Source organism: Rattus norvegicus, chromosome 8 (assembly GCF_036323735.1).
Source record: "Rattus norvegicus strain BN/NHsdMcwi chromosome 8, GRCr8, whole genome shotgun sequence".
Lineage (NCBI taxonomy): Eukaryota > Metazoa > Chordata > Mammalia > Rodentia > Muridae > Rattus > Rattus norvegicus.
In genome coordinates, this window is record NC_086026.1 from 93251143 (window position 1) to 93266319 (window position 15177).

At 43.6% G+C, this 15177-nt stretch overlaps 1 protein-coding gene and 1 long non-coding RNA gene across 10 annotated transcripts in view; one reads left to right on the plus strand and one right to left on the minus strand.

The window, feature by feature from the left end:
- The window catches only part of Lca5 (lebercilin LCA5), a 67326-nt gene extending 63408 nt beyond the window's left edge, over positions 1 to 3918 (minus strand). For 7 of the 9 annotated variants that reach the window (XR_010053951.1, XR_005487787.2, XR_005487788.1 and 4 more), the window contains exons 1-2: positions 3767 to 3918; positions 3331 to 3402 (exon numbers count right to left, since the gene is read on the minus strand). The gene's annotated coding sequence lies outside the window, so the exon portion shown is untranslated. Of the gene's footprint in view, positions 1 to 3330; positions 3403 to 3741 lie in introns of all 9 variants that reach the window. The other 2 variants (NR_172050.1, XM_008766255.4) reach the window with 2 other exon arrangements.
- The window catches only part of LOC134480083 (uncharacterized), a 29481-nt gene extending 16104 nt beyond the window's left edge, over positions 1 to 13377 (plus strand). Inside the window, exons 2-3 of the long non-coding RNA XR_010054233.1 lie at positions 9960 to 10166; positions 10451 to 13377. This is a non-coding gene — a long non-coding RNA (uncharacterized LOC134480083). The remainder of the gene's footprint in view (positions 1 to 9959; positions 10167 to 10450) is intronic.
- The last annotated feature ends 1800 nt before the right edge of the window (positions 13378 to 15177 follow it).

Here is a 15177-nt window from a genome sequence, read left to right on the forward strand (position 1 = left end):
GGTGGGGTGTCTTTTGGGCATATTCCCAAAGGTGGTATCAGAAAATGTGGTTCATTTATATAATGGAATGCTACTTAGCTATTAAGAACAAGGACATCCTGAGGTTTGCAGGCAAATGGATGGAACTAGAAAATATCATCCTGAGTGAGGTAACTCAGACCCAAAAGGGCATGCACAGTGTGTTCTCACTAATAAGTCGATATTAGTCAAAGAAAAAAGTACAGAATACCCAAGAGACAGTCCACAGAACTCCAAAAGTTCAACAAGCTGAAGGGCCCAAGTAAGGACACTTGGGAGGGACAAGAAAGCAACCACAAGGGGAGAGGAAGGGAGGGACTTGAGAGGGAAAGACGATGAAGGGGGGATGCAGCGGAGGTGGGGGGAGAGGGGGACATGATATGCTGTTGGGGGGGAAAGGGACTGAAGCCCTGAGGGCCAGCAGAAAGAATGGAAACAGGCAACCTCGGGAGGTAGGAGGTTGGAAGGATCCTCCAGAATGTACCAGAGACCTGGGAGGTGAGAGACTTGGGACTCAAAGGGAGGGACCCTAGATAAAATGTCCTACAGTAGGGAGAGGGAATTTGTAGAGCCCACCAGCAGAAAGAGCATCAAGTGAGGGATGGGGTTGCTGCCATCCCACAGTCAAAACTCCGACCCATAATTGTTCCTGTCTGAAAGAACTGCAGGGATGGAAATGGAGAGGAGCCTGAGGAAAAGAAGGTTCAGTGACAGGCTCAAAGTGGGATCCAGCTCAAGAGGAGGCCCCAAGAAAGGCCTGACACTATTACTGAGGCTATGGGGTGCTCACACAAAGGGACATATCATAACTGTCCTCTGAAAAACCCAAAAACCAGCTGAGTCAGATGCAGATATTTGCACTCAACCAATGGAATGAAGCTGCAGACCCCTCTGGTTGAATTAGGGAAAAGCTGGAGGAAGCTAAGGAGGAGGCCAACCCTATAGGAGGACCTGCAGTCTCAATTAACCCAGACCCCTGAGATCTCTCAGCACTGCATCACCAACCAGGCAGCATACACCAGCTGATACGAGGACCCTGGCACATATACAGCAGAGGACTCCCGAGTCTGGGTTCAGTCAGAGAAGATGCACCTAACCCTCAAGAGACTGAAGGCCCCAGGAAGTTTAGAGGTCTGGCTGGGTGGGTGGAGTGGTGACACCCTAGTGGAGACAAGGAGCTGGGGAGGAGGTATGGGATGTGGAACAGTTGGAAGGTGGACCGGGAGGGGAACAAAATCTGGAGTGTAAAAAAAGAAAAGAATAAAGATTGTGGTTATGACACAATCTTATGGAAGTTATTAATAATTAAAATAACCACAGAATTTTACCAATGTTTAATACCTGCTCAGTATCTGTGAAGAATGTGCTTATGTATCTCACTATAATCAATAAGATGACTTTGTATTCATGTAACACTAAGTCCAGCTAAGTGGTCTGGGTGTAAGTAGATATTTAGAGAACAATATTCCAGAAAAGCTAGACTGCAAAAATAAATAAATAAATAAATAAAAAACACAAGCCTATATCAAAAGTTGAATTTCACTCCTCATATATTCGTATAGACCAACCTGATGAACTTTTTTTCTTTTTAAATTTTAAAAAAAGCACATAATTATAAAATTCTCCAGCCTGAGAAAAAAACAGATAATTCAACTAAATGTCTCCATTCTTTGATACATCTTAATTCAGAGCCTTAAGCATTCGTTCCACCAGTCATAGGCACCTCACACACAGTCAGCACATGTTAGGCTATTACACAGAGGCGTGGCATGGCTTAGCAGTGGGGAGCTGGCTTCTGAGGAGAAAAGTGATGCTGAGCTGGAAGCCTGCATCCTTAATTCCGAACCTGACTTTGCCGATTACTAGCTCGGCAGTATTTAGTTTCTCTCTCTCTCTCTCTCTCTCTCTCTCTCTCTCTCTCTCTCTCTCTCTCTCTTCCTTCCTTCCTTCCTTTCTTTCTTTCTTTCTTTCTTTCTTTCTCTCTTTCTTTCTTTCCCTTCCTTCCTTCCTTTCTTTTTCAGTTGTGTTCTGATTTTGTTTTATTTTTAGGACAGTGAATTACAGCATCAGTTGCCATTGCCCACCTCGAAAATAAAAGTCCCATGTCTAAAATACAGGAAACAGATTTCATTAAAGGAACTCCTTGCTGTGAAAGGACACAATGCCGTACATGTCAGAGAGGACTGAGTCCAAACGGCTTGCAACCTCTTGTGAACTTGTTCTGTCTGTTTCTGTCTCCCTGCCCCATACACACACGCACATCTGAAAATCCTTGGAAGAAACCACATCTAAGGTCCTCATTTTAAATAGGTCTGTGGTTACATGAATACCATTCCACTCAGACTCAGGAAATCTCTTTTAGCCAGGATTAGTATTTAATCAAGAATAGTAAGGTACAGTAAGTTCAGTACTGTCCATGGACTTGCACTGGCATGTAGGTGTTTGATCTGTATCTGTAGTTTCATGTCATTGTTAGGTTCCATAAATGACATAAGTCATTCCCGTGGTTTCTAACGCCATCTTTTCTTCAAGCAATTGCCTTCAAGCAATACCTTGTACAAAGTTATAACTCTGAAATCAGAGACTGTCCTGCAGTTTGGGGATCAATCTCAATCCCTATCTCCATGCCCCGTGTGTGTGTGTGTGTGTGTGTGTGTGTGTGTGTGTCTGTCTCTGTCTTTGTGTGTGTGTGTGTCTCTCTCTCTGTTGGTCTCTCTCTCTCTCTCTCTCTCTCTCTCTCTCTCTCTCTCTCTCTCTCTGTACGAGTTTGCTTTTGTTTATTTTGTTAGTTATTATTATTTTGAAACAGATTCTTGTTCTGAAGTCCAGGCTGACCTCTACTGGGGCAATCCTGCCTCAGCCTCCTGAGTGCTAGAATTCCTGTGCTGTAAAGCTGGAATTTCCAGGCCTTCCTTGCCCTGATAAACTGAAACGGGAGAAGGTAGGGCCCCCAGCAATTCAGCATCTCCCCAATCTGGCATTCTAGGGGTTCTCAAGAATTCTCTCAATCACTTAGCAAACCAAAACGTGCAACCAAATCCAAACGTGCAGCTCCAATCCCACCATCACCTCAGAGAGGTGTTCAAATCCACCTGCAGCTGGTGTGAGACCCCTAATGGGCGCAGTACCCAGCCGGGAGCATGGTACTGGCTCCCCGAGGCACACCGTTGCACCTGCAGCAATTTGATAACGTAATTGACCTTACATTGGCCCCAGATAAGACAGGGTGAAGATACTCATGCCACAGAAACAGAAAACTGCCACAAAACAGACTTTTTTCCACAGAGTTAGTGTTAGCCCTTATCAGCACACCTCTTAATCCGGGGATCCGGAGGAGTCGGCTCATTCTGCTCGGGCAGCAACCTGAGGAAGGACGCTCTGCATCTTGACCGAAACAAAAATTTAAGTTAGTACATTACAAAATAAAGCCCGGTAGGACTGTGTTTATTCATGAGTTAAAGCTTAATACCGCCCGCAAAGAGCAATTTTCCCCGCAGTGGTATACGCTATTTCCTATTGTCCAGTGAGTGACCGATTTCTCTGATACAAGCCATTATTTAGATCAGAGGGTTATTTTGAGGATTAATTTTTAATAATATGCAATCTAGCCAAATAAAGGCTCTAGAAATTCTTTTTAAGACGTCCGAGGTTTTACATGGTTTGTGTTAAGACTAAAGAAAAAGCCTGAGCGTTAAATTAAGAAGCAAATGTCGAAAGTGCCACCTGCGGAACAAGCGGTCTGATCTACCTTCTCTCACCGCCCTGTGGTTCTATTTGTGGCTCGTAAGGTGACTGAAAGGACGGTGAGTGTGAGGTTGTGATGAGCCGCAGGTCTCCCCGGATTTAAGCCTCCCACCTGAACCTACATTATCTAAGCCATGACGCTGCCCTCTCCTCCTCCTCCCTCTATAGCCGCCGCCGCTCTTTGTGGCGCAGCATCTCGGTCCGCTCAGGGCCTGGCTATGCCTGTGATGCCAGATGCATCAGCTGCCCTGCCCATCCTTGGCCCGGGAAGAAAAACAAGCAGCCTTGCAGTCACTTGGACTTGGATCCATTAAAATGATGCATGACTTATTTCTCGGGTGCTTTCTTTTTTTTTTTTTTTTTGGTTCTTTTTTTCGGAGCTGGGGACCGAACCCAGGGCCTTGTGCTTCCTAGGTAAGCGCTCTACCACTGAGCTAAATCCTCAGCCCCTCTCGGGTGCTTTCTAACCAAAGCTTTCAGATGAGTGAAATTTGGAAATAAACTAATTTAATTTCCCCCACTTTCCCTTCTGTTTTAACTGTTGGCCTGCCTCCCTAAGTATAACTCATCTTTGATCTCACCACCTGAAGTTTTATCTTGGTAATTAAAACAATTGGAAAGCAATTTTAGAAATAAGATTCCATAGGAAAACAAACTATAAAAGACACTTCCTGTTCCCACTACATATAACTTAGACCAGTGACCTACATCATAGGATGAAAAAAAAAAGTCCCAAAAATATGAAGATACTTGTGAAGAAGTGTTGCCCCAGACACCGGCCCTTTAGCAAAAGCGATTCGGGCTGCAGAGATGGCTCGAAGGTTAAGAGCACTTCTTAACCTTAAGATCTCTGCTCTTCCAGAGATCCTGAGTTTCAAATCCCAGAAACCACATGGTGGCTCACAACCATCTGTAATAAGATCTGATGCCCTCTTCTGGTGTGTCTGAAGACAGCTATAGTGTATATAATAAATAAATAAATCTTAAAAACAAAAACAAAAACAAAAACAGTGGTTCTTGAAGTTGTGTACTGATCTGCAAATGCAGTGTTAAATGACTGGCTGCAAATTTATCCAAAGGAAAACTTAAGCCTATGTCCTCAGCCCTCTGCTAACTCTTGGTAGTATTGTCTTTTTGATCAAGTTTATGTCTTCTCCTCCTCTTCCTCCTCTTCCTCCTCCTCCTCCTCCTCCTCTTCCTCCTCTTCTTCCTCCTCCTCCTCTTCTTCCTCCTCCTCTTTCTCCTCCTCCTCTTCCTCCTCCTCTTCCTCCTCCTCTTCCTCCTCCTCCTCCTCTTCTTCCTCCTCTTCCTCTTCCTCCTCTTCTTCCTTCTCCTCCTCTTCCTCCTCCTCCTCTTCCTCCTCCTCTTCCTCCTCCTCTTCCTTCTCCTCCTCCTCTTCTTCCTCCTCTTCCTCCTTCTCCTCTTCTTCCTTCTCCTCCTTTTCCTCCTCCTCCGACACTCTCTACTTCAGGTTAACCTTGAATTCTCCAGTAGCGAACAATGACCTTGAATTTCTGATCATTATGGCTTTACCATAAAATGATGAGATCACAGGCCTGTGCCATCTCCCTGTTTTATGCAGTGCTAGACATGAAACCAGGGCCTCAGGCATCCTAGGCAAGCATTGGTCCACTGAGCCGCATCCCCATTCATGCTTTTCCCAATACGGGCAGCCAAGCTTTCTGCAAGCAGTGGTCTTAAAGAAAGCATTCCATGCTCTCAGTGTCCACTTATAAATGTCAGACTTCCAAGGATCAAAGGAGCAAGTAGGATTGGGGTCATGGTATCTTTATGAGGGAGCAAATTTCTGTGTGCCTCCACTCAACCTGGAATGCCCTAATTAGTATTTAGGACAAAGGTGAAGTTGATCACAACACTGTGACATTATTTGATACATTTAGGAAAACAAAATATTTACCTCTAGAATACCAAGTGAACAATACAAATTAGTAGGGAAATTATCATAGTGTCTCCGGCTTCCCCTACCCACCTGCCTGAGACACTATGATACAATCTCTGTGTGTAGTCCTGGCTGTCCTAGAGTTCCCTGTATGGACCAGGCTGGTTTCAAACTCACAGACATCCTCCTGTCTTTACTTTGTGAGTGTTGAGAATTAAGGCATGTGCCACCAGGCCTAGCTAAGGTCGTTCTTCTGAACCTAGGATTAAGATGTTTTTGCCCTCCTCATACCCCACAATGGTTTAAACATTAACCACAGAGCCTTGGTATCACTGAACACCATCCGTGCCCAAGAAACAGAGTCTCCATTTCTCTCTCTCTCTCTCTCTCTCTCTCTCTCTCTCTCTCTCTCTCTCTCTCAATCTGTGTGTCTGTTTCTGTATCCTCACATCTTCTCTTCTTTTGTAATCTTCCCATGTGTCTCTCTCTGAGTGTCTTAAAGAAATAAGTGTCTTAAGAAATAATAATGCCTGGACTATGTTTCAAACATTGCATCACCAGAATGTTATGGAATATGTCCAAGAGATTAGACTAGTGGGAACCTAGAATTCAACCAAAGCTTAGTTGAGAGCAGTGACTGAAAAAAAAAATGAGACAGTTTTATTAATGCCTGCCTTTCATAGTTCTATTGCTCAGAAGAGACACTAACACCAAGGTGACTTATAGAAGGAAGAGTTTATCTGGGGCTTACCGTTTCAGAAGGTGACTCCATGGCCCTCCTGGATGCATGGCAGGCAGCAGGCAGGACGCAGCAGGCAGGACGCAGCAGGCAGGCAGCAGGCAGCAGGCAGGCAGCAGGCAGCAGGCAGCAGGCAGCAGGCAGCAGGCAGCAGGCAGCAGGCAGCAGGCAGCAGGCAGGCAGGCAGCAGGCAGCAGGCAGGCAGACAGGCAGGCAGCGGGCAGGCAGGCAGCAGGCAGCAGGCAGCAGGCAGGCAGCAGGCAGCAGGCAGCAGGCAGCAGGCAGCAGGCAACAGGCAGCAGGCAGGCAGCAGGCAGCAGGCAGGAGGCAGCAGGCAGGCAGCAGGCAGCAGGCAACAGTCAGCAGGCAGGCAGCAGGCAGCAGGCAGCAGGCAGCAGGCAGCAGGCAGGCAGGCAGCAGGCAGCAGGCAGCAGGCAGCAGGCAGCAGGCAGCAGGCAGGCAGGCAGCAGGCAGCAGGCAGGCAGGCAGGCAGGTATGACTCTGGAGCAGCAGCTGAGAGCTTACTCCCTGATCCACAACAGGAGAGAGAGAGGGGGGGGGGAGATCACTGAGAACCACTTGGGCTTTTGAAACCTGTAAGCCTAACCCCAATCATAGTAACAGTGACATAAGTTCTCCAACAAGACCACACCTACTAAAATGCAAGTTTGCTGTTGTGTTAAAAATATAAATGAAGGATTTAAAGCAATATTTAGGTTAGCGGAAGGGAAGAGAATGAAAGAGGACAAGAGGAGAGGCTGGGCACTGCACCTCCTGCTAACAAAATTATCAGAGTCAAGGACTTGGGAGGCCGGGAAGGGGCACCAGAACCCCTGAAACTGGAGTGAGATGGTTCTAAACTGACACTGGGTGTTGGGGATTGAACCCAGGTCCTCTAGAAAGAGCAGTCAGTCCTCTTAACCACTGAGTCATCTTTTCAACCCCTGCTTATCAAGAGTGGCTGGCCCTTTTGACACGAGTGCTGTGGGGAACCCTGCTATCTGTGCCTCTCTGCACTAGTCTGACAGGTGCGTGCCATGTTGTGTGGCTTTTTACATGGATGATTGGCATCTGAACTCGGTCCTCAAAATACACACCAAGCACTTGACTAACTGAACTGTCTCTCAGCCCCAGACTGCTACTTTTGAAGAGCATTTTTTATTAGCTCTTTAAAGGTTGTTTTTAATTCCTCTCCTGTGCTTTTCCCAATGCAGGCTATAAAAAAAAACATTTTAAAGAACATACAAAGCCTCATCTTTAAGATTCCAAATGGAACAGGAGAGAGTATAGAAGTGTTCAGGGAGCCAAGCAGGTGTGTGCACTTGACCATATACAAACCAGCTGGCAGGAACGTGAGGGCCTGTGCCTGTAACCTTAGCACGGGGGTGGAGGATGGAGGATGGATATGTTTATGTAGTAAGATGCTGTCTCCTAAAAACAAAATCCGTAAAGAAGACAGAAAAGAAAAGCCACCTTGGGTCTTTGCAACTGAGGTTTAACCTTTCAAAGCAAGATGCACAAAGGAAAAAGATTCACACAACAGCTAGGTGCTCAGGCCCCCTGGTCCAGAGCTGGGGTCTTCGTGTCCGACAATGCTCAAAGAAGCTTGAGAGCATTGGTTTAAGAGAATCTAAACTTGCCTTTGGAAAATCTCAACAGTTGAAATGGGGTGCTTGGGGCCAGCAAGATAGCTCAGCTAGTAATAAAAGAGTGTGTTGCACAAGCCTGGCCCCTGACTTCTACTCCTGAAAGTACATAAAGCTAGAAGGAGAGAACGGACTCCACAAAGTTTTCCTCTGACCATCTCTCCAGCCCCAGAATCTTTCTATTATAAGAAACCTGAGGGTGGGGAAACATGACTTTTAAGTCACAAAATTTGTGTTAAAGGATATAATGTATTCAAAAATATTAATAGACCCTTTCTGATTTTCTCTTGACAAATACTACTGACAATCATTTGAGAGTTCTGGTTTCTGAAGTAGTCTTTAAAATTCAATAGAAGCTTTATGGAGAAGTCTGCAAGACGGAGTAAAGAATGCTGATTTAAAATTTGTAATTCAGATGTATTTTTTCCTCTAAACCCTAAAGTTCAGTCAATTGGAATATAAGCTAAAGATATAAGATTCCATAGCATTTTACATCTCAGAGTGGTGTAGTTAAGAGATTTGAAGTTATAAGTCAGAAAGATCTGGCTGTGACTCAGAAGTTGCAAATTGGTACCAGTTACTTAAACTCTCCATTTTGTGCTTACGAGCCTAGCGTTTAACAATCTTCCCAACCCAGTTCTTTGTCTGTAAAATGGAAAACATATAAGCACACACTTCGCTGGTTATTTAGAACATTAAATTAGATAATGTCAGGACACTCATATTTTCATGCACTGGACAAGAGCTAAAGAATGCGAGCCAGGGGTCACCGTAAGGCAAACATCCTTATTATAGAAACTCTAATCTTAGAGTTAGCAGCATTTGTGTAGTTGATATAAAAGAAAAAGACATCTTTCTACAGTAGCCATGTTCTGTGACCTACATAAGCAAAAGCTAAAAATACTTCATGTTCCTAGAAAGGAAAATTGAATAAAGAGGTTAAATAACCTCAAATTGATTTATAGGCTAATTAATATCACAAAACCAATTGCTTTGAATAGTTTCAAAATTATTGTGAAATGTAATTTAATCACATTGCTATTCACTGCATTTCTATTTCCTTTTGTAAAAACTTCATGAGAATATTACATTTGAATATTCTTTAATAAAAGAGTATCTTGGAGGACAAAAATTATAAAAATGGAATGACTATAATACAGGACACATTGGCCTCAAGACTTTTTGATAGACTAGAAACAAAAAAGATTAAAGCCTATTTCTACTCCAAAAGATTATGAGAATGGGTGTTCCCTTTCATTTGTACCAATATTCAGTATTTCCACTCTTGAAATATGAAATGAAGTGACGTCTCATTTCACACATTAATTGCATCTCATACATTAATTCTGGTAAGATTATAAAGGCGTCTAATGATGTCAGACTCACTCTTATTAATATGTGATTGTTTCAGGTGAAGAGGCTGCCTTTACTCAGATTTTATTACGGTATTTAGTATAGCATTGCATTACTGATAATCAGCTTATGTTTTAAGTTAATATTTCATGATACCCAATGTGTCTGTTTTTCCTCAGTTTGGTGTTTGTCTTTCCAATGTGACTGTGGTTTTGAGGTAATGAAACTGTAATTATTTTTGGTCCTGGGATTAAAGCCAGGCATCATATATGTTAAGAGCGTCTTTACCATTTCTAGACCAGAAATTGTAGTTAGAGGATCATATTTATCAAGTCTTTTGTGTGTGTGTGTTATCAAGTCTTTTATGTGTGTGTGTGTGTGTGTGTTGTTTACTGCTTTTAGTATTTTTTATCTTGCCAAAGTTTTTATTTGAAATGCATTCACTTTCATTTTATTTACCATTTATTAATAACTCATTATTTAATTTCATTTACAAAATTGATTTACTTTAAAGTTGTGCCTCTTTTTTATGTTTGGGATTTTTTTCCTTCATTTTTAGGTTTATGTGACATGTGTTGGATGAAAGGATGGGAGACACAGACCTCCTCAGCCACAGGGAGCACTCTCCAGGATCACGGGATGGGAGGCACAGGATGGACACACAGATATACAGACTGCCTCAGCCACAGGGAGCACTCTCCAGGATCACAGGCTGAGTAATAATTTCTCTTCAGTTTGGGAAGTTTTCATTATCATGAATATTTTGGTGAGTAGTATTTTTTAATTTCTTTATACAATATTTAATGTTTAGACTTGGTATATCCTTCCTCATAATTACTTTTCATTTCAAGTATATAATTTTTCTGTTCATTCACCTAGTTTGAGGGAAATGTTGAGGACATAAGTGTATAATGACCTAGCAAATTAAATATAGCAATTAAAAAAAAAGAAAGAAAGAAACTTGAACACAGGAGAAAAAAAACATGTGCAAAAATATTTACTCTGTCTTTGGACAAAAGACCTATGATTTTTTTCATATTTCTTTTACAGTCCTTGTCCTGATTTGTAAACATGCTTTATGGTTAGAAGAGGAGACACTAACTTTGAAATTTCAAGAGGAAATGTGCAGTCACGTCTACAATGATTCTGCTTCTCTGTCCATGTAGGGGATACTGAGAGTAGCGATGGTCACTTTATGATTCTTCTCTGACCACATACACACAGAATAAGAGATGAAGAATCAAATATCATCATATGCCTACCAACAAATCCTGACGAAAACATTTCCAGGCTTTTGAGTTTTAACGGGCACGTTTAAAGTGTACCTTGTAGCATTTCATAGGTCATTATTAAATGATGATCAGTAATGATTGGGGGAAGAAACCAAATTTAAGTATGACTTACGTTTAAATTATTAGCATCAACATGTATTTCTAATGTTTGTCATTTTAACTCATTATTATTCAAGCCACTCATGACTGGGAAATTATCCAAACTGTACTGAAATGTGAAGAATTTTAACCCTTACAGAACAAGAAAAGGCATGTAGCCATAGGTAGTCAGAGAACAACTGTAGAGTGAAAACAGAAGTGTCGAGAGCTAGTGACAGAGGAAGGACAGGGATGGAGCTCTTCCCCAGGAACACCCCCAGACTGTGGCAAGCATCGGCAGGCGAGAGCCTTCCAGGTGTAATTATGTTCGAATGTTCACATCTGTACTCAAGGACAGCAGACAGCACACTGCTATCAGTAATGCATGCACTTGCAAACTCACTTTGGTTGGCGAACATTCCATGTCCAAAGAATGCCTTTTCCCTAGGTAAATTTTAATATATTATGAGAAGATTATTGATTTATATGTCTCATTTGGCTGACAAAAAAGAAAAAAAAATCAAAGAAACCAAAAAATCAAAAAACAAAAACCTTTTTTTGTCATGCCATTCCAGGAGAAAAGTTACCCTAACTGCAGGAAGTTTGGAATTCATCATGCTGGAATAGACAAGCCATTATGTGTATTACAGTTTATTATTTTCAACCTCATTGATTTAAGGACTTGAGATTGTTCAAATCCAACTGGCCCACTGCTTTCCTTGGAGCTGTCAGGAAAGGAAATGTTTACTATGCAAATTAGTATTGTAAATGAAACTCTTCTGAGAAAAGTAATTTGAACATTTCAGGTATGTGAATCAAATGAATTTCTCAAGACTAAGGGACACAAGGAAGGGGGGGTGATGGCTACAGGGGCATGGGCAAAGGTGGGACTCTGTGTACCGAGGCTCTTGTTGGGGCTACTGCAGAGCGTGGCTACAGAAAGGGGTGAACTGCAAAGGGCACAGCTAGGGCACAAGAAGGGCCATTCACTCTAAGATGAGGAGGCGTCTGTTGCTTACGGTGCTGCCTACAGAAGGGTAGGGGAAGGTCCTGGCCTCAAGCCCAGCTCTGCAAGGTTGCATATATACACCATATATATGCAAATTTCACCATAATTTTGAAAAGGAGAGGCTTTATTTGAGTATATTTAAACCAGAGTCCCATTAATTAGTACTTAGAAAAACAACGCACTCTCTCTAAGTTCATTGTAAAATAGGAACAGCGCACCACTAGAGCCCCCTCAGAGGCCAGCAGACCAGCGGTGAAACGACTGCAGTTCAATGAGAGCTTCTGGTGACAAAGGAAAGGCATCCACCAAAGGCCTTCTCAGCCCTGTGGGTGTTTTCGAATTTAACTGTTACTCATGAAACTATTCAAGCACATGTATCACAAAATAGCAGAATAAACCTCTGTGTTATCACCAAGTGAAAACGGTTATGACTGTTTTGGTGGTACAGACTTAATTTAAAGTGACACTACAGGGTGTGCCTGTTTCTTCTATTATAATATCTGACACAAACCGAATAGCCAGATGAATGAATGACAGGATTAACAAATTTAGAATCGAGGAGGGAAAAAAAAAACAGTTCATAGTATTCGAAGAGAGGAGAGATGGGCTAAGGCTAATGGGAAGCTAATCTTCTAGATCTAAATAGTAGACCAACCGAGACATGAACTTGTAAATTAGATCACATCATACTCTCACCATACACTCGCAACAATATTCGAAAGGAGAAGAATAGATTAATCAACCTTCATGGACTCAAAGTTGAAAAAAGAGAAGGGTGGGCAAAAGATACCCAGGGAGCAGCCCGCCACCGCCACCGTGTGTGGTGGAGAGATGGGAATGAAAAAGAAGCAGTGGTTTGAGCTCTGTGAACAGGGGCGGAACTAGAGATCCAAGGGCGGTGAGGCACAGCCTGATGAGTGCTCTGATGTGAGTGGCACACCCTGCCACTTGAGGCTATGGTGAAGTCATGGCAGGTGCTGCCACTGAGGGCCATGTCTGGGTCTGTGGCCATGCAACAACAGGCTTCTGTGATGTTGTCCATAGCCCATGTTATCATCAAAGGCCATGCTGATGTCCCTGACCTGGCCTGCTACCTGGAACCATGTAGATGTCTAAGGGCTGCACAGAACTCCCACCCTCCCATCTCACCCCCCGCAACCAGGTCCAGCATTCAGGAGATCGGCCTCTGTACCTCACCTGCACACTAGAGCTGTTCCAGCCAGCAAAGGTGAGGGTGAACTGGTCTGGAGGGCAGGAGAGAGGAGAGCTGACCCTGTCCCTTGCTGGTTGTGGCATTTGGGTGACCAAGTCAGCTACCACCCAGGCCAAGATCCTGGGCTTTGAGTTGGCCCACATGAGCATCTACTGCATCTGTGAACTACTGGAGCATGTGAAGGGGTAGGTCCTGCTGATCCGAAGCCGTGGGATCCCCATGACACAGAGCAACAACAGGAGAAGCCAGAGTCCTTGTACCAGAGCAAGGAGTCATTGCAATGGATGTTAGCAAGTAAAGATGTTTAGACAAAAGGGTAGAGTGTGTGATATACCATGCCACCCTGCAGCTTCAGCAACAAGACGTTTTGTTCCTTTGTTTTTAATTTTTTGTATCTATTTTTCTTATTTTCTTTTGTGGGGAAGGTTACAAAGGCAGATACGAAGAGACGGGGAGATGAGTGGGACTGGTATGCATAACGTGAGATTTAGAAAGAATTAATAAAAAGTTTTTAAAAACAAAGAAGAAAAGAAACAAATATGTATCAGTGTTTAAAGAACGAGAATCCCATTGGTTCTGTAAATGAATTAGGAACAAGAGGTGATTGATAAAGTTGTGTTGCAGAAGCCAAAGGAAGGCAGCAGGATGAAACAAGTCAGAAGTATCTAAGGGCAACTACATGAATGAAGGAAGGCAGCTGCTGCTGAGGAAGGATGGAAATCAACTGTGGGGCAGAAAGCCTGGGAGTTAGTGGGGGGCAAAGGGATTCGTGCAGCATCAAGCATGTTCAGCTGCGCTGAGATCTTGGTCTCTAACGTTCTTTCCTGGAAGACGGAGCCTGGGCATTCTAGAAGGAATGGATTGGTTTGCCCAGCTTGGGCCAGGTCGGCAGAAGATGGAACAGAGTCGGCCTGAAACACTTGGATATACCAGGAAGCAAGTTGTTCAGAAGGCAGGGAATTCTAGAAAGAGGAGGAAAGATGAAGCAGAGAAGAGAAAGCAGAGGAGAGAAGACTGGGGAAGTGGTTGTGAATGCATCACAAAAGACAGGGCAGCCAGGCTGAAGGGAGCCCCACTTACCAAATAAGGAACCAGTTGAACACCAAAATAGTTATTTAGTAATAAATATAAATCATTGAATAAAGGAACCCATGAGGTTGTATCAATAACACACACACACAAGCACACATACACACACACACACACACACACAAGCACACATACACATACTTACACATACACACACAGAAACACACATACATACACACACACCTGTCCATACACACACACACACACACCTGTCATACACACACACACACCTGTCCATACACACACACACACACACCTGTATACACACACACACCTGTCATACACACACACACACACCTGTCCATACACAAACACACACACCTGTATACACACACACACACACACACACACACACACACACACCTGTTCATACACACACACACCCCTGTCCATACACACACGGACAGACACAAAGAGGGGGTGCTTTAATACAGGACAATGTTGAGTGCTGACTATTGTGTATCGGGGTGCATATTGGAGATGGGAAGTTATTATTGTGAAGTCACGTGTAAGGACTAAGACAGGCGAGTTTACCAATGTATTTCAACTCTGTGAGGGGAAAGATATTTGCACGGTTTAAAAATGTCTCCACACGTATTCCCTCATAGGCGCCAAAATAAAACTGATAAGTATGTAGCAGGAAAAGCAGACAGAACTTGGAATGAATGATCAAAATCAATACTGCTGACACCAGTGATGTGGGGATAATGGACACAGACAGAGCCTGCCTTACCAGCTACACAGTAGAACATCCCTAGGGCTGAAGGAGACAGCAGCGACTCAGAGGACAACGGAAGCAATCCAGTGAGTTTGCAGGGGCCCACTGGAGTTTGATCATATCCCACTGATCCTGGGTACAGTTTTGAAATATATTTTCCCCCTTGTATATAAACATCCTGGCCTTGAGGGCTGCAGACTCCCAAGTTGACGGCCTAGACACTGAGGAGTTTGTCCTGTTGTGGGCATCCACATCTTGCGTAATCACTCTGGCCTTGGGCTCTGGTGTGGAACTAAGATGGTAGGAATGGGGGGTTTCAGTGCTTGAGCCGCTGCCCAAGTTTAGTCGTCCACCAGGCATCTGGAGAACTGAGTAGAG